The following is an 18,850-nucleotide window of genomic DNA, read 5'->3' on the forward strand; positions in this document are numbered from 1 at the left end:
ATAAAAAAATAATTAAATTATTAATCAATTGGCTAATATAATACCTAAACCAGCACCGTTGTATCATTGGACTTTGTAAATTAATTTTTTTTTAAATGAAGTCATTAATCTAATAATTAAATAATTAATCGAATAACTGATTAATCAATAAAACAAAAATACCTATTATAGCCAAATTACTTGTTCATTGTCGTGTCCAAATATCAGCTTCCTAGCTTAAAAGGTGCCTGAGATAAGGCCGAAAAAAATATATCGCTGGTCTCTGGTCAGCCCAAAGTCCCAGAATTGATGCGGCGTTGCAGTTTTTTTTTCTTTCTTTTTTTTGAAAAGCATGGACTGCACATATAAAGGTGTTGTTTTTTGTGTCCTCATGCCTTGCGGTCCTCCTCATCTGCCATGGGATGTAATTAAAAGGGAACCGTCTCTTGTACACCACCAATGCACCACACAAAACAGCCTGCTACACCTTCCGACACAAAACTACCATCCCAGTACAGACGATCTATGGTAAACATACATCTAAGAGGGGACCTGAACTAATTCTATATTTAATAAACCACTAAGGGCCATTTCCGCAACAATATTATAGATTGCCATTTCGTTCTCGAGATCGCCTCGCTCTTCCAGCCACGCTTATCCTCATGATCTTGTTTGGGAAACCACAGTTCTCGGTCCGCAGCTCTTCCTCCTCACGATCACCATCAAGACGCCGGAACACGACTGCCCGTGATGAATCTCCCTTGCGCAAGAAGACAAAATGCAACCGTTTGCTATGGGATCCAAAACGAGAAGGCAAAATGTCGGCACACGACCATTCACAACAAGATCCAAAACGAGAAGGCAAAATGTCGGCACACGACCGTTCACCACCTATTTTGTACATGAGGCTCTGACGTCATCCCACGACATCTCCGTGTCCTCTCCTAACAGCGAGCTCCATCTTAGCAGTCCTTGTGCCAATCAAATCCCTGCCAATCACTGCTCTTTGAGGCATGGCTTCATGGACCTTTTGTGCCTCTGCCCTCACCAAGTCGGTGTTATCAGCGATTGTGCTCGATGCCTGGTTTCCGGTTGGTTTTTAATTAGTGTGGTTAATGGCCGATTTCTTACGATGTGTCTGTCGTGCGGTGTCATAAGGAACACAGGAAAAGCTACAGAGGCAATTACATACAGGGGATTAATTTACCCAGAATCCCTCGCTAATTAACAAACACCACCCCTCTCATGGGGACGTAGATACAAGCTCTTCCACGACATACGGACTAAACAAATTTCCTACTTATGATACATCGAGGTTTCTTCTTCTTCACGAGATTCGGAGCACTCTAATCTATACACTCTACCTGGCTCTAAGGTAATCATTCCCTACCCCCTACAAACGTAACAATATACATATAAGTAGGGGGGAAAGGGGGGTTCTGAGGCACATAAAATTTAACATTGAAGTCAATGGGGAAAATTAAGGAAACTTATTGACTCACACCCCCTCTCTTGAAAAATTACACCCCCTTTTCTCTCATTAAATTGCGTCCACTTTTTATGAAGCTAATTTACCAACTACTAAAACACATAGAATTTAAAATTGAAGTCAATGGGGATAGAGCTAAAAAACTTAATAACTCACTGGATTTTCAACCAGATTTCACCCTCTTTTGGGACAACCTATTTCCAAATATTTAATCCTCAATCGACCTAACTAACAACTACTCATAGGTTCTAGCTCACCTCAAATTTAACATTGAAGCCAATGGGGAAAAGTATGGAAACTTATTGGCTCAAACCACCTTAAACCCGCTTTCCCTAAACCGTGCCCATGACTTGAAATGCCAGGCATGCCAGGCTTGAAAAATTACACCCTCTTTCTCCCTGCATTTAACTTATTAACTCCCCCCATTTTTCATTATACTCATGCAGAGACCCAACGAATATTTGTGTTTCATTTTTAGGTAATAACTTAATTCTCTTCGAAGAACAATCACTATCTAGAATATTGACAAATGTTATAATTAGAATTTAACTCTCGGTTTAGGTATCGCCGTTGAGCTGATATGAAATAATAGACCTCTCTTAATGTTCTTGTTTGAGCACCTCCAGAGCCACATATCATTTTGAGATTGTAGTAAATTATTTTCCCCTCAATCTCATGGCTACCATTAGAGTTTTCAGTCCACTCAGGGATGTTGCCTCTTAGTGACTTTAACTTATTCGTATTTAAATTTATTCGCTTATTTGTTTTATCTACTCTTACCCCTGTTATTTCTTCAATAATACTTATTTGATATTTCTCACATTCATGATGTTTTCCATTTATATACCAAGGCTGTATATACCTCCACTCTTTAGTTTGGTTAATGCTTGGTTCTATCATTTATATACCAGTAAAAAAGGCCGCGGTAGCCCGTTAAAATCCCTAACCCCTCTTTTTATCTTATCACATATATTTATCTTATCACTTATACTTATATATTTATCTCATCACTTATACTTATATATTTATCTCATCACTTATACTTATATATTTATCTCATCACTTATACAGTCGTCCTTCGCTATATCGTGGTTCACTTTTCGCGGCTTCGGTACATCGCGGGTTTTTCTCGCTAGTATATGTAAAATTATATCGCGGATTTTTCGCTATATCGTGGGATTTTGCGGTATAAATGTATTTTTATATACTATTATTTTAAATATTTTTGTGGTAAAATAAGCATTTTCTAGCCTAAAAAATTAAAAAACGTAAAAAAATAAGAAAAATACAGTAATTAAAACATATTACAAGAAATAAAATACTGTACATAGTGTACAGTAGAAGGGTAGACAAAGAGACAAAGAGTCGTGTGTATGGAAAACGCAGATGCGGCAGCTTCCACTTGCGCTAGTTACCCACGTAATGGGTAACTGTAATGCTCTTTCTGGCTGTGCAGTACATTCATCATCGTCATCACCTTCATCGTCATCAGTACTGCACAGCTAATTCATCATCATCTTCATCACGCAAGTTGTAGTATTGAAGAGCCGGGGCTCTTGCTTGATACGGACGAAATGACGGGCAAGACACAAACTCGTCCGAGAAGATATTTATTCTCAAAACCAACTCGGGAACACTGAAAAGCCCGTTTATCGGGCTGCATTATAAAGCACAACCAGAAACCGAAACCGAAAGCCACGCCTCTCATGCGTGGCGTGCTTCGGTGGTCACGTGATCCACAGGTGTAGCTCATTATACCCGCACGCGCGGCATGCTTTGGCGGTCACGTAACCAGCCACTCTTGCGCCGCGGATCCCCGCCGGTGACGTCACCGGCTGGAGCAAGGAGATTCTGATGCTGCTGTTGCTTGGGGGACCCATGGGTCGCTAAAGTATCTTCAATGGTGAGTACCCATTAGAATTTTATATGTTGTTAAAATTACGTATGTTTAAGAGTGTAAAAAGTGTTTAAGAGTATAGGAAGTGTTTATAAGAGTATGGGAAAGGTTAATAAGAGTGTGGGAAAGGTTAATAAGAGTGTGGGAAATGTTAATAAGAGTGTGGGGAGGGTCATAAAGCTTTAAAATATATATAAATAATAAAATAAAAATATGGTCGCTACTTCGCGGATTTTCGTCTATCGCGGCGGGTTCTGGAACGTAACCCCCACGATAAACGAGGGATCACTGTATATTTATCTTATCACTTATATATTTATCTTATCACTTATATATTTATCTTATCACTTATATATTTATCTTATCACTTATATATTTATCATATCACTTATATATTTATCTTATCACTTATATATTTATCTTATCACTTATATATTTATCTTATCACTTATATATTTATCATATCACTTATACTTATATATTTATCTTATCACTTATATATTTGTATTATTGCTTATATATTTGTCTTATCGCTTATATATTTATCTTATCACTTATATATTTATCTTATCACTTATATATTTGTCTTATCTCTTATATATTTATCTTATCACTTATATATTTATCTTATCACTTATATATTTATCATATCACTTATACTTATATATTTATCTGATCACTTATATATTTATCTTATCACTTATACTTATATATTTATCTTATCACTTATATATTTATCTTATCACTTATATATTTGTCTTATCTCTTATATATTTATCTTATCACTTATACTTATATATTTATCTTATCACTTATACTTATATATTTATCTTATCACTTGTATATTTGTCATCACTTATATATTTATCTTATCACTTATACTTATATATTTATCTTATCACTTATATATTTATCATATCACTTATACTTATATATTTATCTTATCACTTAAATATTTATCATATCACTTATACTTATATATTTATCTTATCACTTATATATTTGTATTATCTCTTATATATTTATCTTATCACTTATATATTTATCTTATCGCTTATATATTTATCTTATCACTTATATATTTGTCTTATCTCTTATATATTTATCTTATCACTTATATATTTATCTTATCACTTATATATTTATCATATCACTTATATATTTATCTTATCACTTATATATTTATCTTATCACTTATATATTTATCTTATCACTTAAATATTTATCATATCACTTATACTTATATATTTATCTTATCACTTATATATTTGTATTATCTCTTATATATTTATCTTATCACTTATATATTTATCTTATCGCTTATATATTTATCTTATCACTTATATATTTGTCTTATCTCTTATATATTTTGTCTTATCTCTTATATATTTATCTTATCACTTATATATTTATCATTTCACTTATACTTATATATTTATCTTATCACTTATATATTTGTCTTATCGCTTGTATATTTATCTTATCACTTATATATTTGTCTTATCGCTTGTATATTTATCTTATCACTTATATATTTATCTTATCACTTATATATTTGTATTATCTCTTATATATTTATCTTATCACTTATATATTTATCTTATCGCTTATATATTTATCTTATCACTTATATATTTGTCTTATCGCTTGTATATTTATCTTATCACTTATATATTTATCTTATCGCTTGTATATTTATCTTATCACTTATATATTTATCTTATCGCTTGTATATTTATCATTTCACTTATACTTATATATTTATCTTATCACTTATATATTTATCTTATCGCTTATATATTTATCTTATCACTTATATATTTGTCTTATCGCTTGTATATTTATCTTATCACTTATATATTTATCTTATCGCTTGTATATTTATCTTATCACTTATATATGTATCTTATCGCTTATATATTTATCTTATCACTTATATATTTGTCTTATCGCTTGTATATTTATCTTATCACTTATATATTTATCTTATCGCTTGTATATTTATCATTTCACTTATACTTATATATTTATCTTATCACTTATATATTTGTCTTATCGCTTGTATATTTATCTTATCACTTATATATTTGTCTTATCGCTTGTATATTTATCTTATCACTTATATATTTATCTTATCTCTTATATATTTGTCTTATCAATTATACTTATATATTTATCTTATCACTTATATATTTATCTTATCACTTATACTTATATATTTATCTTATCACTTATATATTTGTCTTATCTCTTATATATTTATCTTATCACTTATATATTTATCTCATCACTTATACTTATATATTTATCTTATCACTTATATATTTGTCTTATCGCTTATATATTTATCTTATCACTTATATATTTATCTTATCACTTATACTTATATATTTGTCTTATCACTTATATATTTGTCTTATCTCTAATATATTTATCTTATCACTTATATATTTATCATATCACTTATACTTATATATTTGTCTTATCGCTTATATATTTATCTTATCTCTTATATATTTATCTTATCACTTAGATATTTATCTTATCTCTTATATATTTATCTTATCACTTATACTTATTTATTTATCCTATCACTTATATATTTATCTTATCACTTATACTTATATATTTATCTTATCACTTATATATTTATCTTATCACTTATACTTATATATTTATCTTATCACTTATATATTTATCTTATCACTTATACTTATATATTTATCTTATCACTTATATATTTATCTTATCACTTATATATTTGTCTTATCACTTATACTTATATATTTGTCTTATCACTTATATATTTATCTTATCTCTTATATATTTATCTTATCACTTAGATATTTATCTTATCTCTTATATATTTATCTTATCACTTATACTTATTTATTTATCCTCTCACTTATATATTTATCTTATCACTTATACTTATATATTTATCTTATCACTTATATATTTATCTTATCACTTATACTTATATATTTATCTTATCACTTATATATTTATCTTATCACTTATACTTATATATTTGTCTTATCGCTTATATATTTATCTTATCTCTTATATATTTATCTTATCACTTAGATATTTATCTTATCGCTTATATATTGATCATATCACTTAAAAAAAAAAAATCTATTCTTATCACTTATACTTATATATTTATCTTATCTCTTATATATTTATCTTATCTCTTGTATGTTTATTTTATCACTTATATTTATCTTATCTCTTATATATTCATCTTATCTCTTGTATATTTATCTTATCAATTTGTACTTATATGTTTATCTTATCACTTATATTTATCTTATCTCTTATATATTTATCTTATCACTTAGATATTTATCTTATCGCTTATATATTTATCTTATCGCTTATATATTTATCATATCACTTATACTTATATATTTATCTTATCTCTTATATATTTATCTTATCTCTTATATATTTATCTTATCACTTAGATATTTATCTTATCTCTTATATATTTATCTTATCACTTAGATATTTATCTTATCACTTATATATTTATCATATCACTTATACTTATATATTTATCTTATCTCTTATATATTTATCTTATCTCTTGTATATTTATCTTATCAATTATACTTATATGTTTATCTTATCACTTATATTTATCTTATCTCTTATATATTTATCTTATCTCTTGTATATTTATCTTATCAATTATACTTATATGTTTATCGTATCACTTATATTTATCTTATCTCTTATATATTTATCTTATCTCTTATATATTTATCTTATCTCTTGTATATTTGTCTTATCACTTATATTTATATATTTATCTTATCACTTATATTTATCTTAATACTTATACCCACAAGGGACACTATCAATTCCATTTTCCAAAATAAACCTCTTATCATCAAAAGCTCCTAATGCCTTCTTATTCACCTCCTCTGTATATAATTGATGTTTATAACTTCTTATCATATTCATTTTTCTGAACTCTTCTTTCTTTAAAGTTAAACAATTATAATAATTTTCAAAGTTTATTGTTTCTTTAATAACATTTTTCTTTATTCCTTTCAACTTTTTATCACTCTTTTCAATATTATTATCAATATATTTATAAGCATAAGCCTTTGTGGTAGTGAGACTTTGTCTTTGCAAGACAGTTATGATACTGAGAGTTTGTGTTCTAATGATAGCTATGAAGGTAGTTTTATCAATGATGATGATTATGAAAGCACCGATTATAGTGAAGATGATTTTTAGTTTAAGTAATCTTTTACTATATAAATATGATAAATCCAAACGACATACCAGATATTGAGCCTCTTGAATTCCCTGATTCTCCATATGATAAATTAGAGAATTGTCCGGCTTGTGATGGAGTGGGATTAAATACAGAGTCAAAAGCCCATAAACAATGTTTATTCTGTGATTATCTTTTAACTAGGACGTGCCCGTACGTGGGTGCCCGTTCCGTGGCCAAAAAAAAAAAAAAAAAAAAATTCCAAATTTAAATCAAGTGTACCTCCCTGTCTTTGCTAGCCATGACATTCGATGCCATTGACCATTGCCACTCCTACGCCACGGTGAGGCGACAGGGTAGGATTTGTAGGAGACCTGAAAGTGCAGTGTCAGTATGTATTCCATGTTCGAATTGTTTTAGTTTTAAAAATAGATTTAAAAAAAAAAGGTTTGCAAAGCATATCACCAAATTGAAACAGAATTGAAACAAAGCAGAATTCGTGATTATTATTATATTACTATAAATTATTACAAATTATTACATTACAAATTTTATTCGTTAATGTTAATTCCCTGCCATCACCCTCTGCCATCACCCTCCCATCACCCTGCCATCACCCTCCCATCACCCTGCCATCACCTTCCCATCACCCTGCCCCATCACCCAGCCCCATCACCCTGCCCCATCACCCTGCCCCATCACCCTCCCATCTCCCTCCCATCACCCTCCCATCACCCTCCCATCACCCTGCCATCACCCTGCCATCACCCTCTGCCATCACCCTGCCATCACCCTGCCATCACCCTCTGCCATCACCCTCTGCCATCACCCTCCCATCACCCTCCCATCACCCTGCCATCACCTTCCCATCACCCTGCCCCATCACCCTGCCCCATCACCCTGCCCCATCACCCTCCCATCTCCCTCCCATCACCTTCCCATCACCCTCCCATCACCCTGCCATCACCCTGCCATCTCCCTGCCATCACCCTCTGCCATCACCCTCCCATCACCCTGCCATCACCCTCTGCCATCACCCTCTGCCATCACCCTCTGCCATCACCCTCTGCCATCACCCTCTGCCATCACCCTCTGCCATCACCCTCCCATCACCCTGCCATCACCCTCCCATCACCCTGCCATCACCCTGCCCCAACACCCTGCCCCAACACCCTGCCCCAATCACCCTGCCCCATCACCCTCCCATCTCCCTCCCAAACAAAGAATAAATAAAATTGTCTACATGTACATTGTACACACCTTTATCTCGTTAGCACCTCTTCATAAACAACATTGCAGAGGAAACGGCGCTTCTTCGTTGTTGCCTCGTCCTGGGCAAGAATGCGGAGGCTGCTGGATCTGCCAACCCTACAGGCCGCCACGTAGAACTGACAATGGATGAAGAAGTCTCTTGGGCAGAAGATCCCAACATGGTGTAGCGACTGCCAAAAGAAGTTGTGCACTTATTTTGATGAATTCTTTGCGAAACAATTTTTCTTCAATCAATAAATAAATAATAAGAATAGTCCACATGTACACACCTGTATGTCGTTAGCAGCTCTTCATAAACAACATTGCTGAGGAAACGGCACCTCTCCAGGAGATCCTAACATGGTGTACGACTGCCAAAAGAAGTTGTGCACTATTTTTGAAGAATTCGTTACGAAACAATAGTTCTTCAATAAATAAATAATAATAAAAATTGTCTACATGTCCATTGTACACACCTTTATCTCGTTAGCACCTCTTCATAAACAACGTTGCTGAGGAAACGGCGCTGCATCTTTGTTTCCTCGTCCTGGGCAAGAATGCGGAGGCTGCTGGATCTGCCAACCCAACAGGCCGCCACGTAGAACTGACAATGGATGAAGAAGTCTCTTGGGCAGAAGATCCCAACATGGTGTACGACTGCCAAAAGAAGTTGTGCACTATTTTTGAAGAATTCGTTTCGAAACAATTGTTCTTCAATAAATAAAAAATAATAAAAATTGTCTACATGTCCATTGTACACACCTTTATCTCGTTAGCACCTCTTCATAAACAACGTTGCTGAGGAAACGGCGCTTCTTCTTTGTTTCCTCGTCCAGGGCAAGAATGCGGAGGCTGCTGGATCTGCCAACCCTACTGGCCGCCACGTAGAACTGACCATGGCTGAAGAAGTCTCGTGAGCAGAAGATCCCAACATGGTGTAGCGACTGTCCTTGGGATTTATTCACAGTCATGGCAAAGCAGGGTCGTACCGGAAACTGCCGACGCCGCAGAGTGAACGGGAACATGTTGTCAGATGGACTCAAGGTTATGCGTGGAATGAGCAATGTGCGTCCAGAATTGACACCCATCACAGATTGTGCAACCAACAGATTTGGAAGGATCTGAAGTATGATGTACCTTGAGCCATTGCAGTGCCCGCTCTGCTGGTCGAAGTTTCGCAGCAGCATGATGACCATACCCACCTTGAGAGAGATTCGATGTGGCGGCATACCAGATGGACAGAGGGTGTTCAGGAACTCAGGCGGATACAAATGATCACCCTCAGATTCCGCTGTATCGACGCTACAGCAAACATGTTCCTCCCCTGGAAATATGGTCGTCATGTAGGCATTTACCTGATCGACTTCAGAATTGGTCGGACATAGTATAACACGCTCGCAAAGCCACTTGGGGTTGCTAATGTTGTTATGCAAGTCTTCGTACACCCAAGTGACAATATCCTGAAGTTTTTCACCTGGAAGAATGAGCGGTTCCCTGAGCTCAATAGCAAATTCACCCTCTTCTGGATTGACAGGAATCTTCCCTTCACCCAGATCCAGCAGGAATTTTGCAAAAGCAGATTCGTCCTGTTGTTCTCCAGCACCCTGCATGATCCTCATGTTTACTCTGAGACGAAGTATCTGCACTTTTCTCCACAGGTATGAGCTCTTGAAGCACCTTCCAACTATGTCAATACGGCTACCGTGTGGCACAACAGTAAGGATCTGCCTCCAGCCACCACTGAAAACCATTGCGATGCTGCCAAATGGTTCCTCGGAGCCCCGAAGCCACTGGAATGTTCGATCTGCTGCCTCCAATGCGCGACGATCCATCATTGAAACCTCATCCACCACCATTAGATTAGTCATGCGTATGAGTGCTGCAGTGGTGTCATTTTCACTGATGTTGCAAGTGGACTCATCAGTGAGAATGAGAGGACACTTGGTCCTACTATGGAAGGTGGCCCCTTTAGGCAGCAGCGTAGCTGCAATACCACTTGCAGCAGTTGCAAGAGCCACTTTGCCCATTGCGCGCACTTTGTTGAGTATATGAGATAATGTGAATGTTTTCCCAGTCCCACCACTTGCATCAACTGCAAGCATGCAGCCATGTCCGTGTTCCACACTCCGCATCACTGTATCGACAACAACGCGCTGCTCGTCATTAAGAAGGCACTCTGTTTGAGCGATGTGAGCCTCAAGTTCTCCTATATTGTGCACTGTTTCGTGCTCGATGACGCGCGGAATGCGAGACTGGAAATGAACTGGGTCAGGCTCAGGAAGGCCAAAGGTCCTACTGAGCGAAAAGCCGTGGCACTCAACTTTGTTCCTCAGCTCTAGTAGCACTGCACTCACAATGCGTCCATTTGGTTCATTCACACCTGCAGCACGCATGAAGTCCTCGCACAGCACATACTTGTGCCTTTCCCAGAACTGCACGTGGTTGCCTCTGAGAACGAATATGAGCATGTTGGCAAATACTTCGCGGACTGCAGGGCCAAATGCAATATTTGCAGCCTCTTCCATAACAGAATCCACCTCCTGGTCATTGTCAACGATGCCATATGCAATGCAGGCTGCCAGATAGGTCTCCATGACCCTACCACCAACACGACGGAGATCCAGAAAGCATGTGGGGCCAGGCACGCGGTACAGTAGCATGCGGAGATAGTACAACTCGGCAGTATGGGAGTTGACGGGAATAATGGGGAGCCGCCCAACCGTATCAGCCTTACGGTTATCCTGGAAACTCAGCCTTCTCTTCCGCAATTGAAACCTTTTCCTCAAGTAGGTGAAGTGCTGGAATACATCTGGATATAGAACATGACGCATGTGTGGATGGAGATTCATGGCTTCGAAAAAGGCGGTGAGGGTTGTTGCAGGGGGTCCTGACTCTGCCACGTTCTGTACGGCACCTTCGTCATTGAACGTGATCACCTGCTCATCCTGTAGATGGAGTGCCAGCATCTCGACTGGTGGGTACTTGCGTTGAATGGGGAAATCGTATATGCGCCAGTATCCCTCAGATGCGGTGATGTAACGCCCTAGTTCGTAGCGTGCCACTTCATCATGTCGTAATGCCTCTCGCATCCTCTCATGAGGCTCTAGTCTGACCAGGCACTGGTCCGGGCCCTTTTCAAGGTATTTGTACAGGTACTTGACACAGGTGACAGCACAGACGATCTCAAGGTTGATGTGAGCATCGTACCTGAGGACAATATATGGATTGTAAGGCACAACCCATGCATTGTTAACTAATACGTTAGCACCGCCTCGTATTGTCTTCATGATGGGATCACCAGGTGCTGCTTCTGCCCGTCTTCTGTACAGGGGATAGGAGTCATCAGAGAAGCTTGTCGTTTGACGTAGGGCTTTGGGATAGTCCTTTGTGCACTTCCGGTCTGCCATGCAAGGGCTCAAGATGTTCCATTCCCCACATGGGCCGTGAATCATGTGTGATGTCACAATACGGTGTAGTTCCGGATTTGTGAGTCTGTCAGGAATCTCAGCAGAGACCACGCGATCGACATCTGCAGGTGTTCTGGGCTTGTCGCGAGGTACCACGGTCAGGAGCATGTGTATATGGGGAAGGTGACGCTTTTGCGTTTCCTTCACCATCACGTAAGCGTCCACATGCCCCAAGATGTCATGCTTGAGGAGGTCTGCGAGGAGTGCTTCCACCTTCATATGAAACACCCGGGCAATGATATCAGGTCTTGCATTGGGTGGCTGACCCTCAAAAACCGATGCTTTAATTTCTGGCCACTTTGGGTTGCAGGTGAAAGTTAGGAAAAAGTCTGGCTTTCCCTTGACTCGGACTAAAGCCATTGCATCCTGAAACTCTTTGGCATACCAACGTGGCGACCCATAAATTGACGGTGGCAGAATGGTGAGGCGTCCAGGTAGCACCTCAGCATCACTGTTCAACGCATCAACGATGATCTTATACTTTTCTGCCTTAATTGACTTCTGGTTGCAGCGAATCCAAGTGAGACGGTGTGACTCAATTTTTGCCATCATGTCGCATACGTACTGCTGTGTCAACCTTCCACCATGAAGCAGTAGATTGAAGTGATGAGTAGGATCACGTACTTGTAGATGGTAGCGGTAGAAAGTTGTTGGCGTTGTCCCTGCCAACTCAGTGTGGTACCCCTGAGAGCCGCAGGGTAGCAGAAGTATGTATGATAGTGGGTCATACGCTGGATGCATGGCGTCTATTGTCTGTAAACCTCCTCCCCTGAGGTGAACAGCGACTGCCAGCCTTCCAAACTGCTCAGTTGTCATAGCCCCTGGAGCAATGACAGCCACATCGCTGTCTGCTGAGGGAAGGTTGACGGTACCATGATGAAGGTCTCGGCGCCGCGTGCGACCTGTTAACACAATATTCAGTTCATTGGCGCTATCATTATGAACCACATACTCAATGGCTGATTTGAATTGCTGGACGTATGGGTTGCACTCATGAATGGCCTGTTGTGCTCTTAGCAAAAACTGTTCATTCAGGCCACTGTTCGAGGTGTGGGCACGACGATAATCCAGCTCATGGGCTGGATCGTGAAAGTAGATCTGAGCAAAGCGTGGGGTACAACCCAGATCGGCAAGAGGAGCACCAATGTAATGGTAAACCTTACCTTGTATGCGCACTCCAGGATTGAAGCCAGGCATACGTATCTCTCGGACACCGATACTTGCCATTGCCAGCGCGTTGTTGTACTGTTTCGCGTGCTTCACAAAGTCCTGGTTAAGGAAAAGGTTTTTAATAGCATCTGGAGGTTGTGATGGAATTGAACCGGGTTTTGGATTCGTAGGATCATGCATAAGAACGACCTTGCCGTGGTTGCAGCAAAATCCTCTTCTCTCCTCATGCCACACCAAAGCAGCACAATGCGAGCATATAGGGCATTGAAATATTGAGGTCCTGCTCAACGCGTGCCTGTACTCACCATGAAGGACCTCTCGGAAGAAATCGGTATCATCGAATCGAGCAAGGTTGCGATTGTCATGGTGAGCCTGCTCCAGTCTCACACGGTGTACATCCTCATGGCGCAGGGCATCCCTTACTTGCCGGTCTTCTCGCTGGTGAGGGATTTCTTCTGCACGACGCCTTGTCATGCGTCCAGTGTTGTCTGCCAAGCGAGCAGTCCGTTCTTCATCCGTTTCAGCTGCACGACGCCTTGTCACGCGCGTAACGTCGCGTGTCAAGCGAGCAGCGCGTTCATCATCAGTTTCTTCTGTACGACGCCTTGTCATGCGTCCAGTGTTGTCTGCCAAGCGAGCAGTCCGTTCTTCATCCGTTTCAGCTGCACGACGCCTTGTCACGCGCGTAACGTCGCGTGTCAAGCGAGCAGCGCGTTCTTCAGCAGTTTCTTCTGTACGACGCCTTGACATGCGTCCAGTGTTGTCTGCCAAGCGAGCAGTCCGTTCTTCATCCGGTTCTTCTGCACGACGCCTAGTCACGCGCGTAACGTCGCGTGTCAAGCGAGCAGCGCGTTCTTCAGCAGTTTCTTCTGTACGACGCCTTGACATGCGTCCAGTGTTGTCTGCCAAGCGAGCAGTCCGTTCTTCATCCAGTTCTTCTGCACGACGCCTAGTCACGCGCGTAACGTCGCGTGTCAAGCGAGCAGCGCGTTCTTCAGCAGTTTCTTCTGTACGACGCCTTGACATGCGTCCAGTGTTGTCTGCCAAGCGAGCAGTCCGTTCTTCATCCGTTTCAGCTGCACGACGACTTGTCACGCGTCCAGTGTTGTCTGCCAAGCGAGCAGTCCGTTCTTCATCCCTTTCAGCTGCACGACGCCGTGTCACGCGCGTAACGTCGCGTGCCAGGCGAGCAGCTCGTTCCTCGTCAGATTCCATTGCGCGTGCACTACGTGCAGCTTCGTTCCTTCGTTCTCGTAAACGACGACTCGATTGGGGCATTGTCTTTATCTACAATCTATCTATAAGATAGACAGTAAGTAATAAGTATATAGCCGGTAAGTATAGAGCACTTTCGTAAGGCCGGAGTATATAGCCGGTAAGTATAGAGCACTTTCGTAAGGCCGGAAGTGAAGTCTTCACTGTCCGGAAGTTCGCATATCGCATATCTATCTATCTATCTATTAATGCCCAATTATTCAATTATCGCCAACGTATTTTGGCTTTTTGCAATTTAATCGCAAGGAAAAGTAGAAAGAGAAGAGGGAAAAAAATGAAAAGGAAAAACATTCCAAACCGCGAGCGAAAACAACACGGCACATCGACACAACAACGTGTCCTGTGATTGGCCGTACGTGGCTGCCAGTAGCTGCCCCCCAAAAAAAGCTGTCACCGTCCGGCGACTGAATTTTAGGGGAAAAATAAAACGCGCTTCGCTTAAAACAATGCCCTTCGCTCTGACTGAATTGGGACAATGTTTTTATGTTTTTAATTGAATTACTTTCCGTAATGGCGCACGCTCTCACAGGAGCTCCGGAATTACGATGAATCGCAAATTAGTTTTTATTAGTTATATTAGTTTTAAAACATAGTTTAACGCCAACATAGCGCCAACATAGTTTGCAAACGTGAAATAAATGAATACGCTCTCAAACGTGCCGTCCGAGGCAGAGTGTGTTCGCCACGTTCGGCACACGTGATAGCTCGCTGCTCTCTGATTGGTTGAATCGTTTTTTGGACATAGCTCGGTAAGTACTTGTCCGATTAATATGAAACCTTGAAAAGGCACATCCTCGGGTCCCCAGCAATATACCTGGCAAGTTTAAAGTATATCGGACCCGTGGTTGTCGAGAAACAGCGGTCACAGACAAACACACAGACACACAGACACACAGACACACAGACACACAGAGATTACTGGAATTATAGATAGATTAATGATGATAAAAAATATAAAAATATGTATAACTCTTTTAAATTAGAACCAAAAAGGAAATACTTGACAAGATTAATAAGAGAGATGAATGTTAAGTATTATGATGATAATACACCATTTCTTACAAGGGAAGAGACTATTTGTATTGAGGAAATGTACAGGGGTTTAATGATATTTATTATTCAAAATAATTTTAATGGAAATGTTAATACAAGATACTTCATAAATAAAATAATGGATTTTCTTGAAATTAAACCTGAACTCAGGATAAAATATAGAGTTTCTAAAAAAGCTCATAACAAATTAGATGACTTGTTTTCCAAATATATAAATGAATGATTTTTTACCCGTTTGGGAAAACAAGATAAAATTTAACAACCATAAAAATCTCCCAAATTCATTAAGATGTCTAATAGTTGGTTCAAGCGGATGTGGAAAAACCTGTTTGCTTTTAAAGATGCTCCTTACCCCCAACTTTTTAGATTATGATAATTTAATAATTTTTACGAAGTCAAGTTTTCAACCTGAGTATCAACTACTATCACAAGGTTTTAATGCGGGCCTTCAAAAAGAGGATATAATCGGTTTATTTAAACTTAAAAAAAAAAAAAATGATAACAACATTGAAGATATAATACAACTATTTTGTGATACACAGAAATCAAAACCGAAAACAAAACCCATAACTTGTATTCTCAGTGACAATACGGATGATATACCTTCACCTCAAGATTTAGATAAATCAAAAAAGAACCTCGTTATCTTTGATGATTGTGTTAATGAGAGAAACCAAACGGTTATGGACAAGACCTTCTTGTAATTGTATTTATCTCAGTCAATCATACTTTCAACTCCCTCGTTGCTCAATAAGAAACAATGCCAATACTTATATTTTATTCAAGTTAAATTCAATAGATGTAAATATTTTTTGGAGAGACAATTGTTCTACGTTGTGTAGTAAAAAAGAATTTGAGGCTCACACGAAACACACGATTGGAAAATATAAATATATTGTTGTGAAACAAGATGAGATACCAAATGATATTTTTCAATAAATAAATACAGAAAATATGAATGCACAAGAAAGAGCAAGAAGATTTAAGGCCCATCAGGAGTTAGTTTCAAAAGTTCTAAAGCAACAGGAAGGCTTAAAGAAGAAACGCAGACAGAAACTAATGGGTGAAGAAGCGTTTGAAAGAAAACAAGAGAAATTTTTAAAACCGCTTTTAAAAACTTCCCAACAAAAAATGATTTCGTCTACAGTTCCTGCGATAGAATATACTCCAAAAAAACTTCAAATGCTCAAAGATTTTAGTCAAATGACGGAGCAAGAACTTGGAGATATACAGTCACGTGAAAAAGTAAGTACACCCCATGTAAAGTTTTGACTTTTTCAACATATTTCAACATACAGCTATTTGATCTTCATTTCAACAATATTGACAGATAAAGGTGATATAATATAATAAATATCATGAAACATTTACATTTTGTAGTCCATTGTATAATTTAAATAAACATAAATGCAAATTTCGCATGTGGAAAAAGTAAGTACACCCCTACATTTATCACTACTTCAAATACCTAAAATTAGAATCAGGTGCACCAGCTCAGGTGCAAATGATTAGAACATCGTTAGAGAGGATCTTGGAGGAACCTGTCTTATTTAAACCTCAGACATTTAGTTTGGTTTGCTCTTTGTTGTTGGAGTGTGCGGCATCACCATGCCTAGTTCAAAAGAGCTCTCTGAGGCCTTCAGAAAGAAGGTTATAGATGCCTACGAGTCTGGGAAGGGATTTAAAAAGATCTCCAAACAATTTGAAATCAATCATTCGACTGTCCGGAAGATCATCTACAAGTGGAGAAGATTCCAAACAACTGCCAACCTGTTCAGGCCAGGCCGCCCCAGCAAGTTCAGCCCGAGAGCAGACCGCAAGATGCTGAAAGAAGTCTCGAAGAACCCCAGAATATCATCACGGGACCTACAGGTAGCTCTTGCCACTGTTGATGTCAAAGTGCACGAGTCCACCATTAGAAAGAGGCTGCACAAATTTGATCTACATGGGAGGTGTGCCAGGAGGAAACCTTTGCTGTCCAGAAAGAACATCAGGGCAAGACTAAAGTTTGCCAATGAACACCTCGGCAAAGACCAGCACTTCTGGAACAATGTGCTCTGGACAGATGAGTCAATGGTAGAGCTATTTGGCCACAGTACCAGAAGTCATGTTTGGCGAAAACCAAAGACAGCATTTGACCACAAGAACCTGATACCAACTGTAAAGCATGGTGGTGGAAATATTATGGTCTGGGGAAGCTTTGCTGCATCAGGGCCTGGGCAGCTCACCATCATAGAATCCACTATGAATTCTTCATTGTACCAGAGGGTGCTTGAGGATAATGTGAGGCCATCTGTCAGAAAGTTGAAGCTCAACCAAAGGTGGACCTTTCAACATGACAATGACCCTAAACATACCAGTAAATCCACCAAGGAATGGCTGAAAAGAAAGTAATGGAGGGTTCTGGAATGGCCCCGTCAAAGCCCGGATCTAAATCCCATCGAGATGTTGTGGGGGGATTTGAAACGAGCTGTGCATGCAACAAAACCCCTCAAACATTGCACAGCTGAAAGAATTCTGCATGGAGGAATGGGCAAAAATTCCTCCCAGTCGATGTCAGAGACTGGTAGACAGTTATAAGAAACGCCTACTTGAGGTTGTTACTGCCAAAGGGGGCAATACCACCTATTAGAGCCAAGGGTGTACTTACTTTTTCCACATGCGAGATTTGCATTTATGTTTATTTAAATTATACAATGGACGACAAAATGTAAATGTTTCATGATATTTGTTATATTATATCACCTTTATCTATCAATATTGTTGAAATGAAGATCAAATAGCTGTATGTTTAAATATGATGAAAAAGTCAAAACTTTACATGGGGTGTACTTACTTTTTCACGTGACTGTATATGTATATATATTATATATATATATATATATATATATATATATATATATATATATATATATATATATATATATATATATATATATATATCAGTCACTATGCGACCTTCATATCATCAGTGGAGAACCGCCAGCAAGGTGTCCCATACAGCTGCTGCTGCACTTTGCTGGGAGCGATACGCACCG

General features: G+C 38.5%; 1 protein-coding gene and 2 long non-coding RNA genes across 3 annotated transcripts in view; 1 reads left to right on the top strand and 2 right to left on the bottom strand.

Moving 5' to 3' along the window:
- NDUFAF7 (NADH:ubiquinone oxidoreductase complex assembly factor 7) overlaps positions 1-18,850 on the top strand; it is a 486,324-nt gene that overhangs the window by 108,746 nt on the left and 358,728 nt on the right. The window lies entirely within an intron of this gene.
- LOC137438155 (uncharacterized) overlaps positions 627-18,850 on the bottom strand; it is a 146,576-nt gene continuing 128,352 nt past the window's right edge. Inside the window, exon 3 of the long non-coding RNA XR_010986663.2 lies at positions 627-739. This is a non-coding gene — a long non-coding RNA (uncharacterized LOC137438155). The remainder of the gene's footprint in view (positions 740-18,850) is intronic.
- LOC144888416 (uncharacterized) lies at positions 8,891-9,473 on the bottom strand. The gene is made up of 3 exons (XR_013620993.1): positions 9,324-9,473; positions 9,138-9,218; positions 8,891-9,038 (listed from the first exon to the last, which is right to left on the bottom strand). It is a non-coding gene; the product is annotated as an uncharacterized LOC144888416 (long non-coding RNA).

The sequence above is a fragment of the Myxine glutinosa genome, chromosome 12 (assembly GCF_964187855.1).
Source record: "Myxine glutinosa chromosome 12, kmMyxGlut1.1, whole genome shotgun sequence".
Taxonomy (NCBI): Eukaryota; Metazoa; Chordata; class Myxini; order Myxiniformes; family Myxinidae; genus Myxine; species Myxine glutinosa.